The sequence below is a fragment of the Nelumbo lutea genome, chromosome 1 (assembly GCF_056320005.1).
Source record: "Nelumbo lutea isolate HS-2025 chromosome 1, American lotus-T2T, whole genome shotgun sequence".
Lineage (NCBI taxonomy): Eukaryota > Viridiplantae > Streptophyta > Magnoliopsida > Proteales > Nelumbonaceae > Nelumbo > Nelumbo lutea.
In genome coordinates, this window is record NC_142684.1 from 127,455,598 (window position 1) to 127,470,580 (window position 14,983).

The window sequence follows — 14,983 nt, forward strand, 5'->3', positions numbered from 1 at the left end:
TCCTATGAATTTGTCACGACTTCGGGCCTGAATTTAACTTCGATGCAGGATGAATCTGTGAAAGCCTAAAACATGAAAGTTTTGGCTTTATCTCTTATCTTTCTAGTGGATCATGAATCAGCCCATTCGGAGTTCGGATATGCGAGTTAGGCCCAGATTATTGAACAATGTCGAAACTGTGAAAAACCATCTGATTTGTCTTTCTTTGCTCCCGATGCCTTCTTTCATGCCCTAAACATAAATTCTACTCTCATCACATTGGAGACTGCGATATACGTGTTGAACCAGGTTCCAACCAAATCAGTTCCGAATACTCCATATGAACTTTGGACCGGAAACAAACCAAGTGTCAAACACTTGAAGATTTGGGGTTGTCCAGCACACATTAAAAGAACGTGTGCTCGACAAATTGGAATCCAAGACCAGTCGTTGCCTATTTGTTGGCTGCCCGAAGGGCTCTATGGGCTACCAATTCTATGACACAAGAGAACAAAAGGTGTTCTGTAGCCAAAATGCCCATTTCTTATAGATGATTACATCCTGAACAATTATCGTTAGGAAATTGTTCTTGATGAGGAGAGCTCAGGAGTAGTGAGAGGTGTCCCACAAGTTCCATGTAATGACCAACTTAGAAGATCTACCCGGGTTTCTAGGCCTCCAGTCCATTTCAGCTATAACCAGGATAGTTACCTGGTGGAAGCTATGACTTGTAAGGAAGATCCCATGAGTTATACAGAAGCTATGTTTGACATAGATTCCTTGAAATGGGTAGATGCCATGAGAGCTGAGATGGACTCAATGGAGACCAATGGAGTCTAGACTCTAGTAGAATCGCCTCCTGGGGTAAAAGCAATTGGTTGCAAATGGATCTATAAGAGAAAGAAGGGCCCTGATGGTAAAATTGAGACCTACAAGGCTCATCTAGTGGCGAAAGGGTATACTCAGAAGAAAGACATCGATTATGAGGTAACTTTTTCTCCAATGGACATACTTAAATCCATTAGGATCCTGGTAGCTGTAGCAATATACCATGACTATGAGATTTGGAAAATGAATGTCAAAACTAATCCTGAATGGAGATCTTACTGAAGATATTTATATCTTTCTGGTTCTGTATGTAGACGACATTCTACTCATTGGGAATGATGTAGGAATGTTGATTACGATGAAAGTATGGCTTTCACAGCAATTCTCCATGAACGATTTTGGAGAAGCCTCCTATATACTGGATTTTTGACTCTATAGAGATAAATCGAATGGATTAATAGATTATCCCAATCTGCTTACATTGACAAGATAGTCAAAAGATACAGCATGGAAAACTCCAAGAAGGAAATGTTCCTTTCAGGCACGAAGTCACTATCTCCAAGGGGATGTCTCCCAAGACTCCCGAGGAGATTGAGGGCATGAAGGGCGTTCCCTATGCCTTAATCATAGGAATATCATGTATGTCATGTTGTGCACTCGTCCTAACATTGCTCAGGCAGTGAGTGTGGTAAGCAGATTCTAGTTCAACCCAGGGCAGCAGCATTGGACTGCTGTGAAAAATATACTTAAATTCTTCAAAGGACAAAAGAATTTTGTCTGGTTTCAATGGTAGCTTACTAGAGATCCAAGGGTATACTGATGCCGACTTCTAGTCTGATCCAGATGATCGAAAGTCTATGTCTAGGTATGTTTTCACGATATGATCGTGTGTTGTTTGCTGGAAAAGCAGTAAACAGGGGTCCACGGCAAATTCCACAACCGAACCCGAATACATTGCCGCGTGTAAAGCTGCCAAAAAAGTCGTGTGGATGAAAAAGTTCATTCACGAATTGGGAGTAGTTCCATCCAGCACATCACCCATTCTGTTGTTGTGTGAGAATAATGGAGCTATCGCTCAGGCTAAGGAGTCACGAGCCCATTCGAAGTCAAATCCCATCGAGAGGAAATACCATGTACTGCGGGAGATAGTTGAAAGACGGGACATCCTGATTCAAAAAGTAGCATCAGCGGAAAATATAACAGACTCATTGACTAAGCCACTGACACAGAAAGTGTTTGAGAAACACGTGGAAAGTATGAGACACCGAGTGAGAGCTGTTAGATAGTGTATGCCCTTAGCTCCAATCAAAATGATGTACATTATGACATTTATTGTAAATTAATAAAGTACTTATTTGATTTATGTTATTGTTATGTGTTTTATGTAATACCCTTAAATTGGGCACTTATGAGACTCGTTTTAGTTTAGAATGTTCACAACCGGTGGACTGATCTAGGGAAATTTATCCTGATAAGGCTAACACTGATGTGCAGCCAAGTTGGTTGGGGTAGCCTGTCTCAACTATCAGTGTGAGACCCGAGGTGCACGCAGTGTAGGTTTACTTGAAACCCTGAGCCAGACTAGAATTCCAGTATTGCCCTAGACCTTGGTGATTAGTGAGAAAAACTAGAATGTTACACCTGACCCCTAGACTCGATTATGATACTGCACTAGGTGTCGGATTGGGCTGTCTTTGATATGCCAATTAGTGAGATCCTTAGAGGGGGTCAAAACCTAGGTATGTTGGGATAGTCCGAAAACTCATATGAGTGGGTGATCATAGTGATAAGATCAGCCCCTTACAGCCGAGGGAGAGGTCATCTCTTGTCGTGTAGTGTTTGATCATTATGGGCTATAAGACCATTGAGGGTAATACCTGATGGGCTAATCTTGCATCTATCCACAGTCCTTAGGTTTTTATAAGGTGACTTGGCCCAATGACCACTTAGTGTAAGTGTTGGACCCATCAAGAGTCCATGGTGATGGGCTCAGAAGTTCATTGTCTTTTTCAGTGAATTTGGCCGAGCCTTGTAACAGAGGCTAGGTTGAACCCTTGCGGCTGATGTGTAGATCAATGTTTGGCTCCCAACCATACAAGAAAACCCAACTGGGTAGTAGTTTGGAAAGTTAGTGAGTGCATAGATTTAATGAGCCTAAAGCCCAATTCAAACGAGTTTAATTAGATTAAGTAAATAGGGGTGGATCTAATTTGAAAACTCCGAGAGTCCAGATTAATTAAAGAGGGGTGGATCTAATCTGAAAACTCCGAGAGTCCAGATTAATTAAAGAGGGGTGGATAAGGGGTTATCCTTATCCACTTAGAGAGTCCAGATCCAAATAAATATTTGGATTTGAAAACTCCTAATAAGATTATGAGGGTTGATCTAATCTGCAGATAAGATAAGGGCTTATCCTTATCTCTTAAAGAGAGTCCAAATCCAAAATTTGTGGGCCTAAAGGGGCCAAGGCCCGAGCCAAACTAAAATGGTCATCCCTAAGCAAATTGCTTTTGGTTTGTTATATTAGTAAGGATAAGAGATAATAATAATAATAATAATAATAATAACAACAACAACAACAAAGAAGGAAAAGAGAAAAATAAATAAAAAGGTAAAAAGCAATTTAATGGAGTGATTGAGTGGAGAGAGAATTGGATATATATATGTATGTATGTATGTATGTATGTATATGTATGTTTGTATATGTATATATACACAAATTGGATTATACTCAAATCCGATTTGATCCGATCTCATAGGTGGGGATTTAAACCCAAGTCCATTAAGGAAATCGGATATCTCAATCTGAACCAATCTAAATAGGTTGAGGTCAAACAATAAAACATAAAACAACAAATTGCTTAATTAATGTTTAAACTTCTTATTTTTATTAGTGTTTATTAAGTTTGGTTTTTAAGTGGGGTTGAAACAATTTAATTAACATTTTAAGGAAACAATTTTTCTTAATTTTTATTAACTATTATAAGATAAATCTATTTTAATTATTATTTTTAAGTGGAAATTTAGTGGATTATATTTGTTTGGTTCACAAAAAGAATCAGAATTGGAATCCTTGGGAATCAGAATTAGAATCACCTATTCTTAACACTTGCTTGGTTCACTAGGAGTTGGAATTGGATTCCAATTGTTGTTGTTTGATTCATTTAGAGTTGGAATTGGAATCAGCTAACAACTTTTTTTAATATTTTATTATTTTATTAGTACCTTTTTTTTATTAATTTTTAGTCTTTAATAATTAATATCTTAGTATTTATAATGAATATTTTATATTAATATTTAATATTATTTAATTATTAATATTAATATTAATATTTTATTATTCATTATTACTTAGTTATTAGTAATATTACTAAAATTATTTTTTCTTATGCCAAAATATATTATAATAATATTTCATTTATACATTATTAATATATTTAAAAATTAATATCTTTGTATGCATCATTGCTTTATTAATATTTTAGTATAATACTATTATTTTATTATTAACTTACTATTAATTTAATAATATTTTATTATTTTATTAATATTAGGGTTTTGGGGGTTTTGTATCATAAGTTCTTTAGTTCTTAAGAGGGCCTAAAATATCTATAACTTCTTGCACATTCCCCCTCTCTCTCTCTAATAAAATAAATGTTATATCTCTCTCATTAATACTCTCTCTTAATTGTGTCTCTTGGTAATTGTGAGAAGAAAAACACTCAAAAAAACTATCCAACGACTTAGTTGAAATATGAAAAGATAAGCTATGTAGACGGAAGTCAAGGTTTCTTTCTCAGTGAATCCCTCATAACTAGACCTTTTCATGGACCGGGTGGCCCGACGGGCCGGCCTGGCCCGGTCTGACCCCCAGATGGGCTTGAACATGCTTATAGGCCCGTGGGCTTAAATTCTAGCCAAAAAGCCTAGCTCGCAATAAATTCGAGCCGGGCTCGGGTTTTGTCAAAATAACCCGGCCCGACCCGACCTAATATTAAACTTAAAATTAGTTATGTGATTATGTCCATTTAAATAATTTTTTTTTATTTAAGAATATAAAATTGTGCTTTAAAACATAAAAGAAAGGGGAAAATACCATCTTGTAGGCCCATTATTCATTTAAATAGAAAAAAAAAAATATTATCTGAATTTTTAATTCTAATTTGAATAAGGAAAATTGTTTTTTTTTTCAATTAGGTCGGGCTTCGGGCTTGGGCTCACGTTTCAGGCTTTTTACCAGGGCCGGGCTCAGGCCCAAGTTATAGGCCCGTTGGTCGGGCCGGGCTCAAGCTCGAGCCTAGTATATTTTCATTAGTGACAAGTGAAAGCCGGCTCAGCCCGGCCCATGAATAGGTCTACTCATAACTCTCTAAGGGAGCAAGGTATTAAGTTTGATGGAATGGATATGGTTAATAGTCAATACAAGCCTAACATTTAATATGGATTTGGCGTCCAAAGCAAATTGATGTAAAATCCCAAGTTTGCCAAACTTAAATCCCGTCTAAGCCACCCCATGTCAACTTTTGTGATTTCCTTGTATTTTCTAGGTTTTTCTTTTTTTGTGGGAAACAAATAAATGATATTTTGTTTTATCATAGATTGTTATTCTATGACTTTTTTAAAATATTCCATAGTCTTCAAATATTTCTTTATTGATTAGTGTGTGAATAAAGTCTTTTTCTTCCTACCAATTTTCCATTTAAGCCCATGCATTCGCGCGGGTTCACTTACTAGCTGATCACCAAATAAGAGGAAGAACAAATTAGGGACCCTCTATTTATGTACGAGTTTTTGTTAAACAATGTATTACTTGAGGGATAACTGGAGTAATAGAAACTCACCAACATTTAGTTAGTATGAGAACCAACTAATGGTGGCTCGATTAATAGGTTCTTTGGCTTGAAGTATATGAAAGGCTTGGGACCAAATCCCACTACTCCTAGGGTTGGGGTCGAGGGTTTGGGGATGGGCTACACCATATGAATCCAGAAGATATGTGGTTAGCATGAAATCAATAACTAAATTAAAAAATCAAATTTGAATTAGTGAAAATAACCAAAGGCTCACATTAAGTTCTTTATTCTAAAATTGATTATTGGGTCAAAAGAATCTATGCAACAATTCTTCATTAAATTAATAGGAGAGAGAGAAGCTCTATAACCCATTGAAAGGAGCAATTGTTTTGATGATGCGTGTTTTGGCAGCTCCTGATTGGCAGGTGACTCAGATGCCTAGTTGAACAATCCATACCTGGAATGTAGCTTGGACGCCTAGCTGAATGGTTCCTAACTAGAGGGTGGCTCTAACGCCTAGTTGAATGGTGACGAGCTGGAAGGTGGTTGGGACGCCTAGCTGAATTCTCCCTAAGGTGGTTCTGACTCCTAGGTGAACTGTCCCTTGCTGAAGGTGGCTCTAATAACTAGCTGAAATGTCCTAGCTAAAGGTGGTAAGCTGCATAGTTTACTAGTGTCACCTGCAAGGAAACAGTATCAGAGTGCCCAGGCTTCATTACCCGGGGTGGGCACTCTGATGCTTAAGTTGTTAGACAGTTTTGTATGCCCTTAGCTTCAATCAGAATGATTTACATTATGAATTTATTGTAAATGAATAAAAGTGCATATTTGATTCATGTTCCCTTTGTATGTTTCTATATAATACATTTAAATTGGACACTTAATGAGACTCGTGTTAGTTTAGAATGTTCACAGCCAGTGGGTCAATCTGGGGAGACCTATCCTGATAAGGCTGACACTGTTGTGCCACCAAATCGGTTGGGGTGGCCTGTCTTCGCTAAGGATGAATTCTCAGACTGTCCCAACATACCCAGGTTTTGACCCCCGCTAAGGATCTCATTGAATGGTATATCAACGACAGCCCGATCCAACACCTAGTGCAGTATCATAATCGCGTTTAGGGGTCGGGTGTAACTTTTCAGTTTTGCCCATCAATCTCCAAGGTCTAGGGCAATACTGGAAATCTGGTCCAGTTCAAAGATTCAATTAATCCTACACTGTATGTGCCTAGGGTCTCACCCTGGCAGGTGAGACAGGCCACCCCAACCGACTTGGTGGCACGACAGTGTCAGCCTTGTCAGGATAGGTCTCTCCAGACCGACCTACTAGCTATGAACATTCTAAACTAACACGAATCTCATTAAGTGTCCAGTTTAAGGGTATTACACAGAAACATACCAAGGGAACATGAATCAAATATGCACTTTTATTCATTTACAATAAACTCATAAAGTACATCATTTTGATTGAAACTAAGGGCATACAAAACTGTCTAACACCTGTAGGGGCAACTAGAGCTGACAAGGCTCGTCTGGGCTGATTACCTGTGTTGCTAAGTCGACAGAGGCAGGTTTCCATGTCGGTAGTAGAGGTAGATCGCTAGGTCAGTGGAAGTAGGTCGCTAGGTCGGCAGAGGCAGGTTTTGAGGTTGCCAGGTCGACAGAATTTTGATAGTCCAGTTTTGCTCTCAGCACCTCGGCTTATAGACACCTCGTCACCTTGGCAGGACTGACCTATGAGGGTGGCTCCACAACCTGCTAGCCATCAACTCCCACGTAGAGCATGGAGGGCTTAACCTATGGCACGACATCACGGTTTGTTGGCTATCAACTCCCACGGGAACCACGGAGGGATCGACCTGTTGGGTGAACTCACATTTTGTTGGCCATCAACTCTTGTAAAGAGCACGTAGGGATCGTCCTATGGCGGTGGCCTCACAGCTAGGGAGATTCTATTCTGGCAAGAAAATGAGAACTCGTCTATGTTATTTGATTCTACCCCCCTGGGGGGTTCAAGCACTATTGTTGTTAATTGAGGATGCTATTACTTGAGGCTTAGAGAATCGGGTGAGAACTTTGTCTGTTGTAGCATTTTCCACAAATGGCACCAATTGGATGCCTAGCTGAATGGTTCCTAGCTGGAAGGTGGCTCAGACACCTAGTTGAATGGTGATGAACTAGAAGGTGGCTCTAATGCCTAGTTGGAATGTAGCTTGGATGCTCAGCTGAACTATCCCTACCTAGAAGGTGGCTCTGACTCCTAGCTGAAGGTGGCTCTGATGCCTAGCTGAACCGTCCCTAGCTAAAGGTGGCGAACTGCATAGTTTACTAATGTGACCTGCAAGGAAATAGTGTCAGAGTGCCTGGGATTCTTTACCCGAGGGGGGGGGCACTTTGATGCTTAAGTTAGTGAATGCGAAGATTTTGTGAGAGAGCTAAAAGTAAGAGATCTAGAGAGCTGCGAATGTAAGGCCTTTATATAAGCATTGTTTGGCATGAGCATCATGCACCACATCCAAGATCTTTGGGAAGACATGCCCAACTGGTTTGAAGTCCTCGGAAGTAGTTGTGCATGTAGGCCGAGTTTTGCACCTTACTTGATTTCCTCCGGAACATTCAATGTGAGAATTGACTTCCGAGAGACTCAAAAGTGATGGGATGCATGTAGAGTTGGTCGGCAAGCACGTCTCGTAGGTCGCCACCTGGACCTCAATCAAGTCAACAAGCCTCTGAGGGAGGTCGCTCCTCACGTCGAGGTCACTTCAGCCAGTACTGATGAGGTACCACAGGTCGGCCCTAGACAAGGTGTTGCTAGCCGCTCTGAGTTGTAGATGAGGTTGCCAGCTAGAGTTCCACTAGGTCAATGGTGGAGGCAGGTTTCCAGGTTGGCAGCAGAGGCAGTGGCAGGTCGCCAGGTTGGTGGTAGAGGCAGGTCTCCAGGTTGGCAATAGGGGTGGCAATGAGTCAAGGTTTTTGCGAGCTGCTCAAGCTCGGCTCGACTCAGTTTCAACTGAGCTCGAACTCGAGCTTGAGACCAATTCAGTGGCTCGATTATTAAATGAGCCAAGCTTGAGCCTACTAGAGTTCGGCTCGTGAGCCGTATATATATATATATATATATATATATATATATATATATATATATATAATTTTTTTTTATAAAATATTTTTTTCTAAATACTTTTATAAAATATAAAACAAGCCGAGCTCAAGCTTATGAACTCTTGACTCGAGTCGAGCTCGAGCTCAAGGTTCTATCTCGAATCAAGCTCGAGCTCGAGCTTGAGATCAAGCCTTATAGAATAGTCTTGAGCCGAGCTTGAATCCACCCCTAGTTGGCGATAAAAGCAGGTTGCCAGGTTGGCGGCAGAGGCAGGTCACCAGGTCGCCGGATCGCCAGCTGAGACTCCATCATTTTGGCTAAGGCAAGTCATCACCTAGGTGATACTGGGATGTCATTCAGTTGTTCTATGATGCCATGTGCCATGATGTCCGTGGAGGGACAAATCTGCCCTCATCAGGTTTCTTAAGACTTTCATATAAGAAGAAGATTGGTTCACCCCATTTATCAAGTAGGCACATTTGGGTTTTGACATTAGTTTGAGTCCAAGCTAGGGTTCATATTTAGGTCGGCCTTTAACCTAATCCCGTCCATTAATTTGCATCCCCTACTTTATTAGTTTGAGTCCAAGAGTTTTTTCCGGTTCACTTGGGCCATGTGCATGCTCTTTTGTGAAGATTTTTTGCATTCTTTTCTGGCTTCATATGATATGTGCAGAAATTGTGTATATATCCTAGTAGACATGTTTGTGGCTGGGCTCGGGCTTGAATTTTGCCAAAACTTGAATAAGCCTGGTCCAATGATTGAGCAAAAAATAATGTAAATCCAAGCCCGAAAGCCTAGCCCATGCTTAGGTCTATATACTATAGAGCCAATAACCCAAGCATTAATTTCACATGCATAAACGCATATATGAAGCATATGTACCTTGTTCCACAACATATCTAATTGCATTGATGTATGCAGTCCCATTAATTTTGTACATGTATGAATTTGAGCCAAAACCTCCAACACATGAAATCTACAAAAGTCACATTAAATAAAAAAAAGTATATCAATATATGCCACAAACCCAATAAAACGAAAAATAGGAAAAAAAAGTAAAATACTTGGTTTTTAAGAAAAATTACTTTTTCAAGAACTCAGGACATAAAATACAAGATTAACATAGAAAGAAAAAAACTAAAAGGAACAAAGAGCTAAAATCCTTGGGGTACAAGAACCTACACAACTCATTTTGAGATTACTATTAACAGAAGAAATTTGTTCATAATACCAGCATGTCATGCATTTGTAAATAACTTAAAAGCAGCGAAGGAGAGCACATATCTCTGGTACAATTTCAAAAAACCTACCAACTTAAGTCATTTGTCTAGCTAAATACTGAAAAAGTTTAATGCTTTACGGTGTCAAGATGGTGGTTCATACTGCCTAAAAAAATGTATGATTACAATTCAGGGCATATACATTTTTTATCTAATCAATAAGGGCTTCAATAGAACATCACCATAATTAAAGGACAAAAAATATAGGTAAGTTGTTATTGAATGAATCATGTTCACATAAAGTACAAATAAAGTCATCTTGCTTGCATCAAGTACCAAGACCATATATAATGGTTCGGAAAAGTACAGATACACATGATGCAGAATTCTGAATTCCAGCCCCCCTACATCTAGCCCTCTCCCCATATAAACCACATCCTACCCGTGAATTTGGCATCAATTCACGGTCAAGATGTATTCCCTTTGTACTTTGGGCCTAGTAAATTATGATCTGGGCTGATTGGTACTTCTCCCTATAAAGGTTTAGCCCTTAAAAGAAGGGAGTATTGTTGATATATGGATTTCCTAGCTCACAAGCTCAATCTCCACAAAACCTTATTCCCTCCACCCATATATCATTAACGAGAAAAAAAAAAACATAAAGAAAAGAAAGTCTAAAGCATGTAGGTGAAACTAATATGACATAAAGTCAAGCATATTTGATGGATAAAAAGTACTTCTAAAGAATATATATATATATATATATATATATATATATATATAAGCCTTTGATTATTGATTGGATATAGAAAAAATACAAGATTAAGAGTGAATGAAGACCTCCTAGACATAGAAAAAGTACAGATGACCTCCCTGACCTGAAACCAAAAATGGTTGAAAGTAAATTAGAATAACATGATTTTTCCTTGATTTAGAAAGAAAACTAACTAAAAAAAATCCTCAAGGAGTGAGGCATATGACTTGAAAAAGCCTTTGAAAATGTATTTTTTCTATAAATGGGAGTCTTGTATATTATGTATAGTCCCTTTTAGTGAGACTTTTGCTAGAGTGAGAAGTTTCTCAAAACCAGATTAATAGATGAGAATGGACTTTATCAAAACCAGCTTAAACAAAGAGAATACAGCAAAAACAAAGCCATTAGCCCTCAATTTTTAACACCCAATTGAGCTGTCTTGCTTACTCCCAAGAAATATTACAAAGCACTATGCCTACTCCTAGACTGAAAGCTCCCTATTCATCCCTTCTCTAGCAAGGGAGTCTGCTAAGTTATTAGTTGTATTTCTTTCCGAACTGAATAAGATTACATTACTTGTAATTGATCAAGTTTTCCCAGTACATGTCTACACATCCAATGAACACCAAATGAAGATTTGTGCTTTTACAAACTTGCAAGAACATAATAAAATAGATATCAAGTTGATACTTAACTAAACTAAACTAAACAAGAATGAGCAACACCATAATCATTAATTAATTTTCATTTGAAACTGTTCAGGTAAAAAATAAATCAGAAAGCAATTACCACTTAGCTATACAATAAAACAAGGTTCAAACCATATTTTCAACAAAATTATTCAGGTTTTATTATGGGCAGCATCATTATATTTTTTTCTTACACTGGGAATCAACCAAGGTTAAAGTTTAGAGTAGGAGTTAAGAACACAATAGAGTTTTTATAGCATATCTCAAGTAACAAATCAGAATTGTATTTCCAAGAACAATTAATGCAATAGGATGAGATAGAAGAGCTGTTTTACTTCATGCCACTACTAAATTCTATGGATCCTTAGGTGGGGAGGCTTCCTACAATGCAACTATTTGCTTCTGCATGCAGATGACAGCTGGAGATCCAGACAACCAAGAATGGTAGGTAGACACCATATTCTACCATGCAAATATTATGTTCTCATATCAGGGTGTCTATTCTTGGGAGTCCAGACTTCAGAGTACTCAAGTCAAGGGGCTATGCAAAAAGTCTTTATGAATTAATCTAATTTCATCCATCAAGTCAAGAAAGCCATGGAATCGGAAGCTCAACAGTGATTTTTCTCTCAACTGTTAATGCTTTTTGCATTCTTTAGCGTACATATTTTATTATTCAATATTTCACAGTAAACTCCTTGATGAATCTAGTTATCAAATTTAGAAGAATCATGGCACTACTAAACTGCTTCAATTCCAGGACTAGACCCTTAGCCAACTCCACATTCGCCCACCTGCATTGTAGGTGAGCATACTTCCTAGTAAAATCATCAGGACCCTAATCTTCCCCTTCAAATACTTCCCCCTACCCATCATATTGCATTGAAGTAATTGTTACACAGGTAACTATGGAGGAAATAAAAGGAAATAGTAACCAGACCCTAATCTTGTATTAGTGAATTTGGTCAGGGAACCAAATTCACACACGTGCCCACATACTCAAATCACACATCACATGTCTCTAGCCATTCCATGTTGTGTCAGTTAGTTGAAAGGCATAAACATATATCCAAGTTGGTTCATGGTTTAAATCAAGTTGACAATTTTCAACTGTAGCTCTAAATAAATGTCTAACCTGAATATATATTTTTCTAGGTTGGGGCAGTTGATCATGAGTTAAGCCAACCCAAGTTACATCTTTGTACCTACATCAGCCAAGGGACAAACAAGTAATCCTTAGTACTATTCTTTGTAATGTTCATCCAGTTTGATAGGCCATGTCATCAAATTCAATATTTCATTTTTATCAATAGAAGTTGTATTTGAAAGCCAAGGAAAGATTCATATGATGATAATCATCATCATCATCTAAGCTTTGTTCCAACCATATGGGGTGGCTGCAAGTACATGAATCTTGTTTCCATTTTTTTCTTCATGATAATACAACTAGAAAGTTAAAATACTTTGAAATTGAAAATGAATAAAGCTACTTTTATAGGTAACATCATGATTAATTTTAAATAAATTATAATCTGTATATAGCTAATCAAATAGAAAAGTTTAATTTATAGGACAAATAAAGTAGCATTGTAATAGGGAAAAAAACTTTAAAGGAAGAACGTATTGGTTTAATTTCATTAAACCAATGAAACAAATAGCTTAGGAAATACTACATATCTTTGTTGACCCTTGGACTTACTAAAGGTAACAGAGTTTACAGATTCATACAGTACCCTAATGCCCACACTTTTTTAAATTTACTGCAATATCCTTATTATCTTCCATCCCCTAGGAAAACAAACAAACAAAGGTACAAACAAATTGTCATACAAGTTATTCAGTGAAGAACTTTCAGCCATGTCTTCAAAAAGTCTATGCTCAGTAACCATCTTAACTGATCAAAATTAAATTAGAGTTAATCATAGAATTAAATCGAATTAGAGTCTATGCTCACAAGTTTCACTCTCTTCTTACATAGAAACAATCATAATAATTGAGATCACTTTTTTTTGTTAAAAAAGAAAGAAATTAATTAGCAACAAACAAACCAAAACAAGGGTTCAAAAGGGCTAGTACAAACTGAAAAATAATTTCATTTAGAATCCCCCCTTGTTTTTAAAACTTACAACCCAGAAATTTAAAAGTTCCATTATTTTGATAGCTCCATTTATCTAGACCATTGGGAATATGTGATAAGTAGAATTCCATTATATTTTAAGCCAATGCAAACCAGATCTTTTTGGATGTTGGTTCCCTGTTAATTTAGTCTTACTTTTGGTTTGTACTGTAAAAAATTTGTTGAAGATACTAACTTAAAGAGTGAAAGGTATGCAAATCATATGTTAATAACTTACTAGTTACTTGCTTCTTGGTGTGGGTAATCTTCTTGGTGTCAGACTTCTTTTCAGTCCACACCTGGCATTTAATTCTCCTTACAGTCGGTTGTTCTACAAGGTAATACTGTGTTTAGTTCAAATTGAAGGAGCATATCAGAATTTTGATTTAATTCTCCTTGCAGTTTCTACTTTCTAGATAAAAATGCAGTAAAAATAGCAAATTCATCAATTTACAAGAGAGCTTTCCATGGAGTTTAGTTGATTTGATCATTTAACTCTGGTTACAATTCTGTTCAAAATGGAAGCAACTCAGTTAAATAAACATTAACATGCCACCAACCTACCACCAATATTTTGTTGATTGAATTGAGCACAAATAAATAAACATTAACAGGTTATCCTGGTGAGTCTGGTGTAGGAGGTGTGGTAGGGTACCAAGGTGGAGACATCATGTTGAGCTTCTCAGGTTGGATTAGTATATATAGCTCTTTGACAGCAGAGTTGATGGCCATGCTTCAAAACCTTAAGCTTCTTAAGTCAGACATGTGGCTCATTTACATACAGACACCTGTCATGCCAAAGATTTAAACAAAATGGACATGTGTCAAATTCTGATTAGTGGTAGTTCAAGAATACAGCCCACTAAACATGTGTCAAATTCTGATTAGTGGAAGTTCAAGAAAAAATCCCACTAACATGGAGAGTGGAGCTTACCACCATGCATAGTTGTGAGAAGTGGGAAGCTCCCACTTTCAATCCTTTCCTAAAAAAAAGGAAATTGTGTTATTAATTAATGTTAACTACTAAACTAATTAATAAATTCCAACTATTGATTACTCATAATAATTATTGTTAACTACTTCTAGTTAATTAATTACAACTATTAATTAAGGTCAGGGATGGGGATTGAGGTCCTTGCCTCACCCCGACCCTGATTATATATATTAAATGTTATTTATATTAAATATACTATTATATTATATATATCAAAACATATTTAAAATATTATTTATAATTTAAATTTTTATTTATTTTAAGTAAATTTATTTAAAAAAATATTGTTATTTGAAAACATTTTGGGGATTCAGGTCCCCACGGGGAACCCATCCCTATCGGGGATCGGGGATGGAGGACAAATTTTATCCCCAACAGGGATCAAGGATCGGTAGGAGTGTCCTTGAAAAACCAAAAACCAAATCGAACCAAGTATATCGAATTGCAAAATGCGGTTAATCGAACCGATTGGTTCGGTTTTGGTTCGGGATTTTTGAAAAATCGA